Consider the following 10,682-nt stretch of genomic DNA (forward strand, 5'->3'; position numbering starts at 1 on the left):
GCTTTGACTACTTGGCCTACATTTTTTTCCTAGCTTCTAGTGCTATTGCTACCTCTGACTGTAATATGAAAAAATATTTTCTATGGGTAAAATAGCTTTTAAATCAGTTGTATCTATGTTTGCTTTGTTCTCCACAGATGTTTCTTCCCGTTGACTAACACTGGATTTTTTGTCACTCGTTACATATCTCAACACATATTCATCGAGTTAGAAAAACTCATTAAATTCTCTGGTTCTATCTTTTTCCATGTTGCCTGATTAGCCTCTGAATCCAGAGTTCTGTTCCTTCCGTGATTTAAGTGTTGGTTTTGTCTATCTTAGAAACTGGTAAAGTTTGCTTGGTTTTGATTTTATTATTATTATTCAACTACTAGTCTTCAGAGTTGAGTTGGTTGCTTTTGTTATAATGAGTGCAGCAGAACACGTTGTTTGGACAGATACCCTTGAATCAGCTGTTGTTTGTGATCCTATCAGTCAGATATGCCTAATCATAGTTTGCTCTTTGGCAGCTGAAGCAAAGAAACTGCTTAAATACGCTCTGTTTAGCCACTGTTTGATCTACTTTTTGTGTTTATTTAGTCTTCTTCCTAATGAAAATCTGCTCCGCTATGTATTTTTTCACATTATTTCTGAAGATTATCATGACAGGGAGCTTTTTAATGGCTCTGAATTGTTGAAATATGCAGGAACACCTTGATTTTGCTGCATATTCCTTCCTTCCTCCAGAATGATGGCCGTGGTTTCATGGTTGGCTTCCAAACGTGTTTGTCTTAACCAGATTCATCCTAGTAATCATGGCTGACTTAGAGCCATTCACACAACTTACACAAACTATTGCAAGCACTTGATGGACAGTTTGCTTTTCCAACAGATATTTTATTATTATCAAAACGTTGCTCCTTTTATTCTTGAGCAGGTAGTCTATGTTGAAGATACTGTGCTCTCACCTTATTTTTTTTTTTTTAAATACCTTTTTACAAATAATGTTTCAATTATTATTCCACAAACCCTCTCGTCATAATCACCTGTATAAAAATTCTTAATTGTTCCTGTTCATCCTCTGTCCTGGCATTTGTGTACTGACAGCCCAGGTATTAGATAAGCTTGTCCTATTATTTTTCTTTGACCTAATTACAGTTTTGCCTGCCTACCTCTACCCACACACCCTTCTGATAGTCAATTTTTTACTGGGTCACTGTTTTGTACATTTTCTGTTTACTAGAATCACAGAATCCTTGGAGTTGGAAGGGACCTCTGAAAGTCATGTAGTCCAACTCCCCTGCAGTGCACAGGGACACCACAGCTAGATCAGGTTGCCCAGGGCCTGATCCAGCCTCGCTTTGAAGTCTCAGGGGATGGGGGCTTCAACCACTGTACTGGGTTTCAGTGCCTCACCACCCTCACTGTAAAAAAAATTTATCCTTATATCTAACATAAATCTTCCCTCTTCGAGCTTGCAACCATTTCCCCTCTCCTATCACACCAGACCCTGCGAAACAGTCTGTCCCCTTCTTTCCTGTAGCTCCCCTTTAGATACTGCGAGGTTGCTATCAGGTCACCTCACAGCCTTCTCTCCAGGCTGAACAGCCCCAGCTCTCTCATGCTCAGCCTGTCCTCATAGGAGAGCTGTTCCATTCCATGGATCATTTCTGTGGCCCTCCTCTGGACACACTCCAGCAGGTCCATGTCTCTCCTATACTGAGGACTCCACATCTGGATGCAGTACTCCACATGAGGCCTCGCCATCACAGAGTAGAGGGGCAGGATCACCTCCCTCAACCTGCTGGCCACACTTCTTTTGATGCAGCCCAGGACATGGTTGGCTTTCTGGGCTGTGAGGGCACATTGCTGGCTCATGTCCAGCTTCCCATCCACTAGTAGCCCCAGGTCTTTTTCAGCAGGGCTGCCCTCAGTCCTTTCATCCCCTAGCGTGTATTGCTAGTGGGAGCTGCCTCAACCCAGGTGCCAGATCTTGCATTTGGGTCTGTTGGACTTAATGAGGTTCACCTGCTCAGGCCTGCCTAGGTCACTTGAACACTCCTACCTTTGCATTTGTTACCCTGCTCTGTGACTCCAGCTCCATGAATGAATGCTCACAAATGCTTCTCCCCTTCATCAGAGCAACTCCACAACAGCTCAATATGTGAGGAAGCCAGCATCCATCCGTTGGTACCATATGTGCGTGGTGCACCTGCCACGTGCAGAATCTGCTACATTCTTTTGCAGGAATACTAGACATTTTACAGCTAATTTATTTGGATGTCTCAGGCATTAGTCATGAAAATAAATATCAATGTCCTACCTGCATCATAGCAGGCACTAAGCTCTCTCATAGAAGTCCAAACAGGTGTTGGTCATGTTTTGAGACTTCTCCAGGAAATAAGTCACGGGCATCTGAGCATAGGCCTGATGTTGATAATGAAGCCAGGGTTGGGTTTTCTTTCATGCTTGGTGACCTATCACCCGGCATCATGCCATGGATTGGCAAGACCTGCTATTGCTTGCCCTCCCTCCTCTGCTGCCTCAGCTAATTTAAATCTCAGCTATTCAAGGCAGGGACTTTGCTTTCAAACATGCTCAGTGTCACATGTAGTCTGTAAACTATAAACAGTAATTTCCACTGACTCATACTACTGTAGGCAGATGAGTGTCTACAGGTAATGGGTTACAAAAACCAGTGCTGGAGCAGTTGTCTTTTGCTACTGTTCTGGTAATGTGATTGCAAGAACCCTAGCAATCACGAGTCAACCAAGCAAGGGACCGAGAAAGTTGCTATAAATATCACCATCTCACAGAGGAAATAAAAATGGCAAATGGAAACTGTTACTTACAGCAGTGATTTGAGCTCTGGAAGAGACAAGTGAATTATTTGCCTAATTGAAAGCTAGGGGAAAAAAATGAAAATTCCAACTAGAAATGATCATTTCCCTCTACCACCTGAAGGCTGGAGCATAGGCTGCAGCCAGGAAGTTCCTGCCTGTCAAGGATTTTTAAAATATTTTTTCATTATTATGTTGTGGTAAGATGTTAGAGAGTCTAACATCTTGAAACAGGTTGCCCAAGGAGACTGGGAATGCCCCATCCCTGGAGGCATTCAAGGCCAGGCTGGATGTGGCTCTGGGCAGCCTGGTCTGGTGGTTGGTTACCCTGCATAAAGCAGGGGAGTTGAAACTAGATGATCATTTTGGTTCTTTTCAACCCAGGCCCACCTATGATTCTATTCTGTGAATCTGGAAATCTACCTGGCTGATTTTCAAGCGTGCCGTTCTTAATGCCAGTTGCAGTGGCTTGGAGTTCTGATGTGTAATGAATTAATCACAGCCTTAATTTGCTCAGAATATAAACTGCAAAGCTGTGTTTTTTTCCTCTCTTTACACATGCACTTGTTTTGGTATGGTTTTGTTTGCTCATATCCAGCATTGCTCTGCCTCTGTAATTAAGAAATGTTTGTGTTTGTTTTTTTACCTGCCTGGAGGCCTCCTGCCCATGGTGCACGTGGGCGCTGCTGATATGGAAACAAGCAGGTGGCCTGCCAGTCAGACTCATGTAGTTGCAGAACTGCAGGAGCTGCCACAGGAACCACAGGCTGGTGTCACAACCTAGCCAGTGTTCAGGGAGGAGCTGCTGCACAGCTCTCTTCATCCAGCATAGGCAGCACAGAGAGGTGCCTGCTTGTTCCAGGTGTAGATGGATTATATCCAGCAGGCAGCTAACTTCTCGGAGCTTCCACGCTCTTTCTGGGCATAGCAGTTTTGTTTTTCCTGGGCAATCTGAGGGTTTGCGTGATGCAAATCTGTCCATGAAGAAATGCACAGGTTGGGAGATGCTGGTCTGTGCTGCAGCTCTCCTATAGCCAGCACAGAGGAGGAGTGACTGCTGGAATGACTGCTACGGCGCTGATGTTCTGCACTATTAATTTATTTATTTATTTTGCCTGGGGTGTCAGCTGTGAAAAAAAAAAAATGATTTCTGCAGGCTTTACTGGTATTGGGATTATTCTCTTGAGTTTTGGTCTAAAGCACGCTCGCTTGATTGCAGTATGTAGTAAAAAGGGGTGATGTTTCTTAGAGGAGGAAAAAGGTTTTGATCGGGCTTTTCCTTTGATCGAAGCATTAATTGGCAATCTGTGCCTCCCTCTTTCCTGCTGCTTTTGGGTATTTTCCATCTCCTTTCTGCCCAACCAGTTCTCTCATGTCAATTTCTTTTTTTTTTGTCTGATTTATTCTGTCCTTCACACTATTTTTTCCCAAAGGGAAGATAAAAAGCTGATTCCTTTAAAATCCCATTTCAAAGCATGTTTCTATTTCTTCAACTTTTCTACCAAAGCAAGCTTACAAGCAGTAGAACAAAAGCTGGCAGTTTCTCTGATTTTTCCCTTTTTCCATTCAAACCTACAGGGCAGATCTGTACATGCTGGCCTTTTTGCGGGCTGACAACAGGAGGGCAATGGTTCATGCCATTAGAGGATGGAAACAGACTTAAGAAGTGCAAGCAACTCTGACGTATTTGGTAGTAACACACTGGGGAGAAAAGTTTGCAGGTGCAGGTTTCCTTGCATTCAGCAGGCTATATTGTACTCATTTCTTGGATTAGAGGAGAAGTAAGCTAAGAAAAAGAGATCTAAATTTCCATTGCATAACAGCGGCTTCTTTGCAGTAAATGCCAAAGATAATGGATCAGGGACTGATAACAAGGGCACATGCTGTGTAGTTGTGTCCAATAAACAAACAGCATTCTCTTGCCAGTGCTGTGTATGACAAGTGTGTTACCTGGAACTGGAAACAGATTTAACTCTTGTGAAAAGATTGAGCAAAGTTCTTAGAATTGCTCTGAAAGAGAATGTGGCATGAACTGGAAGTAATTTCAGTTCCTTTAGTATTTTTACAAGTGCAGGTACAAGGGCAATGGGAGAGTACAGATCTCCCTTTGCTATGGGGTTGGCCAAGCAGGTCTAGAAATAGACAGCCAGAAGCAGAAAGAAAATCTCCAGAGCATTTCAGTAGCTTCACAGGCACTGAAACTACCTGAGAATATCGCTTACAAAAAGCAAGTTCAAAGAAACCAGAGACTTGCCAAAGACTGCAAATCATTAACTTGATCTTTTGTGATAAGAATCAGTCATACGCACATAATAGAAATGGCTTGACTGGATGGTGGGTGCTGGTTTAACAGGTAGCTTAATCCCGAAACAGATCAAACTTGTGAACTTTAGAATCTGTCAGTCTTCAAATATTACCTCGAGGTGTACATTTCCTAAAGCAAAAAATTCTGCCTGCTCTGGAGAAACAATAACTGCAACCAAATTGCTGGACAGGAAGGAGAAACAGTAATTGGCCGTAAGTTACTGGAAGTGTAATTACAAAAAATGCTCGCTATCTGGCTAAAAAGTGAAAATATTCCTGAAAATACATATTCAGTAAGGTAGTAATGATACTTACAGTGAAGGACTGCCTCTGAATAAAGGCAAAATATAATAGTGCTGGAGCTGTGCGGTGATTCCTGAGCAACCCTTCTCTGCTTTCTCGGAACGGCAAATCTTTGCCTTGTGCACTCAGCAGTTCTGCTCCTCCATAGAGGGCCTGGGAAAGAGGGCAGCTGCCATGAGGTTGGAGGTGTGGGATAGAGCCTGTGGTATCTGATTTTCTGGCAGAGGAGGAAAGGCTGTACTGCAGTTCTGGGAGATTGCAGGAGGAAGGTATGTGGAAAGCCAGAGTAAGTTCAGAGAAGTCTTAAAGTACTGTTATTTTCAGAATGGTTCTGCATCCCAGTTTCAGGATAAGACCTTCAAAATTCAAGGAGTAAGCTTTCTGGAATAAGGACTGGAGCGTGCCTACTATTAGAAGAAAAAATACTTTCGTTAGAAATCAAAACGCACTCTTAACTAGCATTCAAAGTGCAGTAAGTAGTGGAGAAAAAATGCACTCATTGCACCTGAGGAGGTTTTGGTGGAAGTACATTTTCCAACTCACAAGCGCGACGTTTTTGTATGAAGCATTTTCCCTTAAGTGTTCCATTCCCTGGCCCTGGAGCAGATCTCCTGGGGCTGGGTGCAATGGTGTAACGTGGTCAGACAGACAAAGGGTCAGACAAGTGCGTGCTTTGTGACTGTAGCTTCACTTCATCAAAGAGGAGGACTTGTTATCGGTAGTATCAAAGGTTATCTTGTAACATGAACTTCCATGGTAAACATCAGCTTCAATACAACTTTTCAGGAGATGAAAATTTAGAATGGGTGTTCTTGCATCACAAGACAAAGTGGACATCCCTGTTTGTTTCTAACAGATATTTACAAGTTTTAGCACTGATCGTTCCAGTGCAAAGGAAATGGCAGGCCATTCCCTCCTCCTACCTGCTTTCAGCCATGCTCACGTGAGGGTGTTTTCCATGGCACTTGATAAGAGGGAGGCCTCGGCCTTCTCTTCCAACCTACAGCATCCCCAAAGCTATTGTAAATCTAGCAGTGTCTGACATCTGAGAGTGAAGAGCAAGCTGCTCCAGAGTGATGGTTAGTATAGCAGATGTACCAAATAAAAAGAACCGTGGGTACTGAAAAAAATCCTCTTGGTCCCAAGTTTAACTTATATCTATTTAAATTAGACAGCAAAGACTTCCTTTTACCACTGGTTTGAGGTAAATTATTTTTATTTCAATAAATATGTTCGATATGTGAAAAGTTATTTATTCAGAGCAAAATCAGTTGTGACACGTAGTGGGCCACCAGTCATGAATGGTTCATTTTGGATGTGGTTTTGCTATTTCTTTTTTTTTTTTCCAAATAACTACAGCAATTACATTAAACGGTTAAATCAGCTTGACCTGTGTGAAGACAAAAATCTGATTTCAGCAGTTTTTTCAGTGATCTTCTTGTTTCCTGTGTGCTCATTGCAAAACTACTGCAGCAGCCTTGAGACTCTTGGCTGGTAGCTAGGCTACATATGTATATACTACCCACTTTTGCACCACAATCAGCCTCCTCTGCCCCAGCAAGCAGCCTTGGTTTGACCTGAACCTGAGCTGCTACAACCACCCCCTGCCTGTATGCTGGCAGCCTCCAGCACCTGGGCCATCAGCCCAGCCTGAGTTCATCGCGATAAGGGCATGCGGCATAGCTGGAAGCTGCAGAGATCGCTGGAACCCGTCCCTGCTGCAGGCGAGCGCTTTCTGGATGATATGCTGAGCTTGGGAGTACAGGAAATCTCCTTCTAGGAATACCCAGAAGATCACTGCGATAGCACTCCAGCAGACAGAGTACATATGGTATTTTGACCTGCATAGTGCTCTGGGAGCTGTTTCCCCTGCTATACATGGGGTAGCTGATGATCTCTCCAGCATGAGAGGCTAGTAAAGAAGCTATTGTTCAGCTACAGGGGGTTTGCTTGTTTGTTTGGGGAAGAACAGCAAGGCAGGCAGCTGGATGTGATAAGTATTTCAGTCACACTGCTTTAGTCACTACCATGTGCAGATCATTATTTCTTTCCCAATTCTCCTCTACTGCCAGCATGTTATGTAAATCCCTTTCTGATTTCAGTTCTTATGTCCGTATTAGCTTTTCTCATCTGGGACACAGGGGATCAAGACAGCTTGTTGACCAGGAACCACTCACCTAGACTGCCATTATTCTAAAGCTTGAAGCTTTGCAGGAATCCAAGAACTGCCAACATGCCTTTGATGATTACTGCAACAGACCTCTTAAGAAATGAACATAGAACACCTATGCTTGCTACATAAAAGGGGGAAGGTTGGAGAAGAAAGTAATTCAGAAAAACAGGAGGAAAAAGTTGTTCTCCTTGGCTATTGAAGTTTTTCATTCTTGCTGCTTTGCCTAAAAGCAGAAGGACTGACTGGATGGAAATCACATGAAGAAGTCTCCAGCTTTTTTTTTAATCACTGCGTAGCCTACGCATCCTCTTCCCTCCTCTCTTCCTAAGGTGAATATGTCACAACCAGAAAATCCAGCAGATGAGTACTCAAGCACAATAAGAAAGTCTGTCCAGGCTGTAACCTCACTATCTGCTCTGCTAAAGCTTTATGCCTTCTCTTAATGGCATCTTAAAACAGCCTATATCTCTTTTGTGCGTACCTTGTATGCTCTGGGAACAATTATCTTTCAAGAAGATCAAAAGGACACCTCTAATATCACTCACTTGCATTGCAATATTACCAATTCATACATTTGTTTCCGTGTTTAAATGACTACTTTCATAATTTGGTTCCGCGCTTTGTTCATACTGAGTTATCTCAACCCACAATATTGTTATTGCAAACGTCTGTTGAAAGATTTAAATGAACAATTGAGGAAGCAGAAAACCACAGCTGGTCCTATAGTTTGGACACTTTAATCTACTTGTATTTGATTTTCTTCTCTAAACACATCACTGTTGTGTTGACGCTTCTTCTACGGATTAATTAGCAAAGCAATTAGCATGTTTTAACCTTTCTGTTTTCTTACCCATCCCCAAGGACATACGTACCTTGGTCAGTTTGTGCTTCAAAATTACACTTTTTGATGTTGTTTATCAAGGTCAGATTAATTAAATACTGCTTTATATACAACCAAAGTTTGGACTGGAGAGCTTTAACATTTTTTTTAGTGTTCAATTTCCAGTTCCACAGTCACTGAGAAAAGAGTTTCATAGCAAACCATTCCCGTGTGTCAGGAATGCACTTCCTTAGTGAATGAGATCACATGAGACAAATACAAACCAAACAGCAGACAGCTCAGGAGGACAAACTTCAGTGCCTGCTGGCATAATTTAAAGGAGTCAAAAACCTACTGCTGTGGCAATACTTTGGTGAGTTATAATCAGTTCGCAGGGTCTTCACTTTTGAATGTTTTTTCTCAGAGATAAATTCATGACACTTCACTGCCCCCAGAACAAAACCAGAGCAGACGCTACCTGGATTGTCAATCACAAGGTTGTAAAGTGGCCACATAGCCAAAAGGAAAAGACAGTACGGATTTCCCCATAAAATTTACTGAGAGGATTCCTCATTAATCTACAAGGGCTTTTCAAATGTTTAGTAATATGTGATCGTAACTGTGACCAGTCAGGAGCATATCAAGCGTTTGAGGTTTTTAAAGGCTCCCTACCAATATGTTTAACCTCCATTTTACTAGACATTAGCTGCAGATGATTGTTTCCATCCATGCCCTCGTCTCATGTTGATTCTGAGAGCGATTGTGAAAGACGGATTTATCTCCGTCTGCTTTATCTCCATGCTGCTGACATTTGGGCTTTTCAAGTCTTGTCGTATTCTGCAGGAGATATCTATAAATAGGCTATATTACATTATCAATCTCCTCTTTTGTGTTTAATTAATATTCTACAAAAGATAACACATACACCACCCTGTATGTAAAGAATGAAGTCAATATCTCTGCTTGCCACGTTTTTAGTCCACATCCTACACCAACTTCTGCTGGTTGGACTTGGTGGTTTGGACTTGGTGACCTCTTCCAACCTTAAGGATGCCTATGATTCCACACTGCCTTTCCTTGGACACGCCGCTTGTCAGCTCTCTCCCCATCCGTGCTGTGGCAGCTGTTACCTCAGTGCGCACACGTTCTTCTCATTTCCTCACACCTTCACCCCACAGCATCACGGTCAAACTGTCACCAAAGTCCGATCCTGACTCAATCCCATTCCAGAACTAATTCCTGGATTCTTTTGTTACAGATTCTTTGCTCTCCGCTTGATGACTGCCTAATCCCTGCCTGCAGCCCTGCTCCCATTTCCGCCTACTCCTCGCTCCAATCTCATCTCCTGCATTATCTTCACACCCTTCCGTATGCCCTCCTGCCCAGCGCTTTTGTCTGATCCTAATCTCTCCGAGGCCATAATGCTGTGTATGCTGCAAACTCCTGTCTACAAGTCAGAGGCTGCACAGCATTTGCAACGTAAATTATTTCAGGGAGTTCCTTTCAGTCATAAACAGCGAAGGAAATATTGAACATAAGCAGACATACTAAGTTAAAGGCATGGAATCATTTTATTTGAGCTCCAGGATGCTTTTGTTTTCATTTATCTTTTATTATTATGTTTTGAAACCACGCTTTTACACATATATTTTTCAAACAAAGAAGAGCAGCCCTCGGGTTTCAGGGTACAAACGCCCTTTACTTCTTTACCATAAGAGTGGTGAGGTTCTGGAACAGGCTGCCCATCCAGGAGGTTGTGGATGCCCTGTCCCAAGAGGTGTTAAAGGCCAGACTGGATGGGGCCCTGGGCAGCCTGGTCTAGTATTAAGTGGGAAGTTGGTGGCCCTGCACGTGGCAGGGGGGTTGGACATTCGTGATCCTTGACGTCCCTTTCAACCCTGGCCATTCTGCGATTCCATGATACTGCGAACGACACCCGCAGCCTCCCGCCTTCTCCTCACGGAGCCACGCCCCCTCCTTTCGGCGGGAAGCCCCACGTGACGAGAAGGGGCGGGACCTACCTTACGCCTCGCCTCACCCGCCCTAGGCGGGGACCGTAGGGGGCGCCCTCCAGCACACCGTCTTCTCCGTAGGAACTCTCTCTTCTCCGCCGCCCTTTGCCTCCAACGGTGACCCCGCAAACAGCCTGCGGCTCCAATCTCCGAGCACCGTCCCGCCCCTCGGCCAATCCGCGAGCTCCTTCCCCTCGCTCACTGGCCAATCCCCGCGTGCGAGGCCGCGCCCACCGGCCAATCAGGGCACG

Source organism: Meleagris gallopavo, chromosome 3 (genome assembly GCF_905368555.1).
Source record: "Meleagris gallopavo chromosome 3, MGAL_WU_HG_1.1, whole genome shotgun sequence".
Taxonomy (NCBI): domain Eukaryota; kingdom Metazoa; phylum Chordata; class Aves; order Galliformes; family Phasianidae; genus Meleagris; species Meleagris gallopavo.